Source organism: Sciurus vulgaris (assembly GCF_902686455.1).
Source record: "Sciurus vulgaris genome assembly, chromosome: X".
Taxonomy (NCBI): domain Eukaryota; kingdom Metazoa; phylum Chordata; class Mammalia; order Rodentia; family Sciuridae; genus Sciurus; species Sciurus vulgaris.
This window is the reverse complement of record NC_136471.1, coordinates 89,804,808-89,811,542: the sequence shown is the minus strand read 5'-3', so window position 1 is coordinate 89,811,542 and position 6,735 is coordinate 89,804,808. Positions and strand designations below refer to the sequence as shown.

General features: G+C 48.7%; 1 pseudogene across 1 annotated transcript; it reads right to left on the bottom strand.

Moving 5' to 3' along the window:
• Positions 1 to 5,319: 5,319 nt before the first annotated feature.
• Positions 5,320 to 5,961, bottom strand: LOC306651201 (protein FAM156A/FAM156B-like; annotated as a pseudogene). Its single transcript has one exon. The product of its transcript is annotated as a protein FAM156A/FAM156B-like (transcript).
• Positions 5,962 to 6,735: the final 774 nt, after the last annotated feature.

Sequence of the window (6,735 nt, the reverse complement as noted above, 5' to 3'; positions counted from 1 at the left end):
ACAACACTTTGCCTGCTTGTTGCTATAACAACCTCTGCAGATGTCACTATGCACAGGAGGCCTAGAGCTGAACTGAATCTCCCATCCAAAGAATGCTATAATCTCTTGGCGATAACCAACAGAGGCTGTCGTCTGAAGATGAATACTTTTTGCCTCATGACAGGAGTCGCAACATATGTGCTCAGGACAGATATTGAAACAATGCTGCAACGCTCTGGTTCCCATCCAGCAAACAGGGAAGGGTTCATCCTGGGAATGACTATTGGGGTGCCAGTCAACTAAGAGCAGCACTGGGAACACTGAGGCCACGGGCACCAGGACCTACACACAGGCCCTCCCCCTTGCTTCCACAATGAGGAGAGGGTTCGGTCTGTCTGCACTTTCTGATAGCTAATGCCACCAGCTTCTCAGCTAGTGTGTAGAGACTCCACCTCCCATCCTCCGCTCTGCTCTTTCTCCTCGTAAACATGCCGGCACCTTTAGACAACTCCTAACATTGTCATGGATCTGAGACTTTGCCTGATCCTCTCCAACAGCCCTAACCCAGGCCTGGATTCCATCCTTGTGCCCTTATCAGATCTACATGAAACTCTGATAAGCACTGCATTCCCTTCAGTCTGGAAAATTCCCTTTCCTTCCAAAGCATTCATTCTCATCGGGTCCAGAGGGGCCGGAAGGAGATTAGCAGCCCTACACCTGCCACTGGCTCCCTTTGCTCAGCATCCCCACATGCCCTCAAGTTCACACATGTCATTTCAAGGAGCCATGCCTCCATTGTCCTTCAAGTGGATAGCTATATGGATAACACAGGAACATGTGTAGTGCCTACCTGAAAGGGAAGTGGGAGGGTCGCATGATTTAATCACAGAGGGAATGGTGTCCCATCTCCTTTCTAAGGAATTGCAAGAATAGCTTAACTCTATAAAAACAACCAACAGAATTGGGGAACCTCATGCACCCATAGCCTCCACCTGTTGTTTCAGCCTTAAGAGCTAGTAACAGTACCACACACATAAGAGCAGGAAATTGTTCATGAAGACTCTACTGTGGAATGAGTTGCAGAAACATCCTGTGATGTAGGAAACAGGTGGCAGGACGAAGACCATGAGTGAGGAATTGGGAGTGTGCCGCGTGAATATCTTTCACTACACGGTAAGAGAGGAGGCATTATTCAATTAGTTAAAGTTGGGTCATCAAAGCCAAGGGCAAGGACTATGAAATGAAGTTGAAAGAGGTCACCTCGATGAGTCAAGAGCAGTGACCATGAGAATGGGTAAAGAATGCTTGATGAAAGAAGCTGGGGAATAATACAAGGGGCTGCCTCTCCCATAGTGAGGAGACCAGGTAAGGGAATTGAGCTTGTCAGCTTTTCATCACTGTGACCAAAAATGCCTGGCAAGAATAACTTGGGGGTGGAAAAGTTCATTTTGGCTCAGGGATTCGGAGGTTTCACTCTACGTTCGACTGGCTTCATTGCTCCAGGCTCGAAGTGAGGAGAACATCCTGGCGTGAGGGCATGGTGAAGGAATTGCTGCTCAGCTCATGGCAGGTAAGGGCAGAGAGAGAGAGCAACATAGGATGCAGAGATGAAATTAATACCCAAGAGCATACCGCAGTGACCTACTTCTCCAGCCATGTTCCACCTGACTGAAATGACTGCCTAGTAGTCCACTGAAATTTGTACCCCATCAAATCCATTAATCCAATGATGTAGGTACAGTTCTCATACTCTAATAATTTACCTCTACACATTCCTGCCTCGCCTGACATGAGCTTGTTGGGAGTGGGGGACCCTCCTATCGAAACCATCACATTCTACCCCTGTCCCCAAAAGGTCATGCCCCATCTCAAAGGGCAAAATGTCTTTAGTCTTTATAGTCTAAGCCCAAAGTCTCCTCTGAGAATCAAGGCAAACTCTTGTTTGTGACCCTGTGAAAATCAAATCAAGTTGCATACATCCAATATTATCGAGCAAGAGCCCATAGTTCAATTGCAAAGGGGAGAAATTGGAGCACAGATAGAAGGGATGGGACCACAACAAGACCCAAATCCTGCTGGGCAAACAAATCGTGTAGCTCTCTGCATAGCATTTGGAGCCTATGGTGACAAGACGTGATCTCCAAAGGGCTTGGGCCGCCCTACCCCTACAGCCTTGCTGGTTGCGGCCCACATGGCCTCTTCCGTAGACTGGCTCTGTCCACAGCCAGCAGCTGGCTTTGGTAGATGTCCCAAGTTACTGGCATGTCTTCACCCTGGGGTCACCATTCCTACTTGACTTTATTCTCACAGCTTTGCGTAACGCCCTCTGGGTGGCAGCCTGAGAGAAACCGACCCTGTACACTTTGCCTTGCCTCTACAGCCTTCCTCTGAAATCTTGATGGAAGCCTCCGTGACCCCTGAACACCAGCTCACTGCCTTCCTGCAGAATCAGTGCCACATGGACAATACCCAGTGTCTGCCACCAGCCCCAGCAATAGCCAGGCACCCTGGGACCATGCCTGAGTGACCCCCTGAGTGCCTAGGCAGCTGAGCATGGAGAATTGACCCCGCACTAGAATTCCTAGGTCCCTCTTTGCAGGCAGGTACTCAAGTTTCTCTTAAGTGAGTTTTCGCTTTTAGGACACTTGAGCCTGCCATGGTCTTGCTGATTCCTGACATGCCTTCAAGACATCTTTCCAATGTCTGTCTGCAAAGTACTGAGCTTCTCTGTAGTGGCTGCAAATGCTTCAGCAAACTCATGATCCTTGGGCCCAATTCTACACACACTTCCCTGGCCATAATGCAAGATTTTAAATACTTCCACATGCTTCTCAGCTCCTCATCAGAATGGACAGGGCTTAAAGTTCCCAAATTACCCTGGACACCACCAGAAGGCTATGCTTCCTTGAAATTCCCTCTGATAAATTAATTAGTCTATCAAGTTCTCATTGAGCCTCATAAAAAACCTCAGGACAGGACAAAATGTAGACACGTTCTTTGCCAGCATGTAACTTGAATGGCCTATCCTCCAGATCCAGTACAATCCGCATGCCCTGCTGAAACCTCAGGAGCACAGCCATGCCTTTATGCAGTCCTGTCTGCATTCTGGGCTTCCGAACGCCCACCTGAATCAACCATTATACTGTGCCTACAACACTCTAATTCCCAAGATCGTTTTCTCAGTGACCTACTTCCTGAATCCATGCTCTGCCTGCCTAAAGTTACCATCCAGTAATGCAGTCAAATTAGTAATCCATCCAATGGATTAATCCTCTCCTGAGGTTTAGGTCTCACGATCGAGTAATCACTTAACATCTGTACATTCATGCATTGCCTCATGAGCTTGTGGGGGGAAATTCCATATCTACTCCGTACTAAGGAAGCGAGAGTTGAATGCAAACATTCAGGACATTTCATGTTCCACACCCCATCACAGTGGACTCGGCTGAAGGATTGGTCTGGTTACCTAAAGGAGGAAGCTTTCCACCAGATGAACTGGTGATGGGTCGACAGAGCTGGGAGCTGAATCCCTGCCATCCAGCCATCAGGAAAGCAGGCACGGAAGGGGTTCATGCTGTTGATTGATGTGGCTTATCTGATTATCCAGGGAAAACGGAGCCCCGGGCAGATGGCTCCAAGCACCTCCTCCGAGTCAGTCTGTTGTCCACCGTTAAAACTTTCCCATTGTGCCCACAGAAGAGTGACACCCAGCAACGATGTATACCAAGAGAAAAGCAGGAAGACTGCCAACCAGGCAAAGAAATGAGGAGGGACAACAGGGAGAATAAGGAAGTAAGTATAGAAGGGAAACAGTTCTCACAGAAGTTGAGGATGATGTGAAAAGACAGGGAAGGAGGAAAAGAGGAAGCACTGCAGTCTGTGCACAGGTAGAATTACTGTAAGAGAACGTGGTTACGCATAACTGTAAAAGCACGGATAATTCTCTCCACGGCTGGCATCATGGCTTCCGTAAAAGCGTAGCAACCTCAAGTGTCAAACAGTTTGTCCTTGGCTTTGTGGGGAGGTTGTTGCGGGATTTCTTTGCCTCTGCCTCTCCAACTCTCTGAAGAGATCATGGGATAAGATTGCAGTTCATAGTGACTAGATCAGAAATCGGGTGCTCCCGGAAGAGAGAAACCATTTTTGCTTTTGGAAGGGGCTGTTTCACACCCCCCTCTGGTAACATCACAGGACTCCAGAGGGAAAATTGGGGAAAGGTAATCAATGAAATGCTGCAAAAAAAAAAATCAGCATATGCACATGATCCCTGACACGTTTCTCCAGTCACACAGGGATGTGTGTCCCCAGCACAGTGACCTCATGTGGGGTACAGGGGAATGAGGAGTGAGGACCAAACCCTACACTCAGTGAGAGGAACGGCAACTCTGGGGTGCCTGTACAGGGCTCTCCTAGGCAGGAGATTCTGCCTCCCATTGCCCACCAGCAAGAGGGACGCTGGTCCTCCCAGGCTGCTTCTAATGTCATTGCAACTAAGGCACCACCAGGGCAACCCGACCTTCCCACCCTCCTCCTCAGCATCTTCACCTGAAGTTCCGCTGAGATATTGGGATCAGTCGGCCCAGCACTGACATTCACACCACTCGGCCACCAGTGGCAGGACCAAACTAACTATATAGGTAAATATCAGGTTCCTTTGAGGCAAATATCCATTCAGAATTCACCATGGAGTCAGCACATCATCAATTTCTTCAAGGGACCATAGGATAACCTCCTTCGTTAAGGGGAAACCTCCTTTACTTACATGTATGTGGGTCACCATCATTGGATGCTCAACTCCAAACGTACAACATTTTGGTGCCTTTCCCAGGCATCCCCTTGTTTCAAGGGCCGCCAATTGCAGCTCCTCTTCTCACTGACTTCCTCTCAATAATCCAGCTCTATGACACACATGTCCCATCACACCTGGTGCTTCTCCTGGCTGACAGTCAGTACAACGATCAAAAGCACATGGATATCAGGAAGGCACTTGCACTCTGCATTCTTTGCACATTTTTGACAACAGGATGGGGAAAACGAGTTTCCGGAAGGACAGTGACCACTCACATTGAGTGGACCAAGAATCCTTCTTAGCGAGTCATCTTTGTGTAGACTAGCAGCCCCACCGCACTCCACAGGCATGCTAAAAGCCCAGGCAGGAAGATGAGGACCGCCCAGGGAGTGGGACAAATCTCATGCTAGTGGGATTCCAATCATAGCACAGGTCTTGGGGCTTCTCAAGGACAGCTCACATTTTTTGCCCAAAAGGAGCCCACCTCCTGGACCTGGCAGCACTGCACTGTCTGAATTTCTCCGTGCCTCCCCCCCATGAGGGTAGGGCTCTCAGTTTTCTTTCCACCACTGCTTGAGCAGCCTCTGCATCATTCTCTTGCTTTCCTGCTGCTTCTCCATGTGGCACTTCTCCTCTTGCTCCTGCTGCTGCTGGTGTACCCTTTCAGGCCGAGGCTGGAGTGGGTGCTGCCTGGATTGAAGACCAAGCTGCTGAGGCCCTGCACTAGCATTTCCCAGGACAAGGAGTTGAAGGCCCCCATTCCCCTCACCAGGGATCCCAGAAATACTTGGCCTGTGGCCCTGGCACTAGCAGCATTCACATGGGAGCCAAGTCTGAACTCTGTTGCTGGTGGGGCAGACTCACTCTCTCTTTCCACTGGGTAAGGTGCCATGTGATGGCACTACCTGCATCTCCGGTGCCCCAGGAACACTTTCTTCCTCTCAGGGAGACCCAGCACTTGCCAGCCCCACTCCCATACGGTCTTCTCCTCCCTGTACTGCTGCTGGAACCTTCCATCTGGCAGAGGGCACAGAGGCTGGAGAAAAACTGGGATTTGGGCCACCGAGGCCCTTCATTACCTGTTCTGAGGAAGAAGGCTGAGGAGCTGCCACACCTTCCTTGGAGGACTCTGCAGGGGTCACGTGGGAAGATCCTGAAACCAAGGGTGGATTCCATTTCTGAAGTGGGTCCATGGGGGTTGAGTCAGAGCTAGAAGCTGCACCCCACTCTGGTGCCTGGCCCCGAAGGTGAAGCTGGAGGCTTTCTAATAGCTAGGAGGCAGGTGGTAAAGAGTGCAGCCAGAAGCATTCTGCCATTGCTATATACTCACATTCATTTTGAGGCGAGGTGCAGAATGGTGCCTCCCCTTCTTCAAATTCCTAATCTTGGAAATATCTAGCAATACCCATTTTTTTCTTGTGTTAGACCCAGAAAACACTTGTGCTCCAAAACACAGATAGATATGTGTGAAGGGCTGGTTCCTTCTCTACTGCTAAGTATAGAATTCTAAGGCCAGAGGATCTAATCTGGTTCATACAAAAACAGGCCTAAACATTTTGAAAAGACAAGGTAGAGATGAAATATTGTATTTGTAGGATATGAGATGACCACTGACCTCCCTGGACCAAGACTGAACTGACACTGGAAAAAAATATGCTTCCTCATTGTTCCTAGTTTCATGTTTCAAATCCTAAAACTGGTGGGAAATGAAAGAAAATTTGCACCAACAGGATTTCAATGGCAACCTGTTTTGCCTATGCATTCTAAGTAGGATACCATTTTTAAAGCCTGCAACACTTCCTGAACCATGTTGTGTGTATTTGATTTCAGTGTCCAAATATCCCATCTCCTTTCATATATGGTGGCTCACATTAGTGTTACAAAGGAAAAAGTAGCCACCTATCATTTCTCCATTTTCTGCCACGAAGCCTGTTAGGATTCAAATTTCTTCCTATCAATCTTCTGGT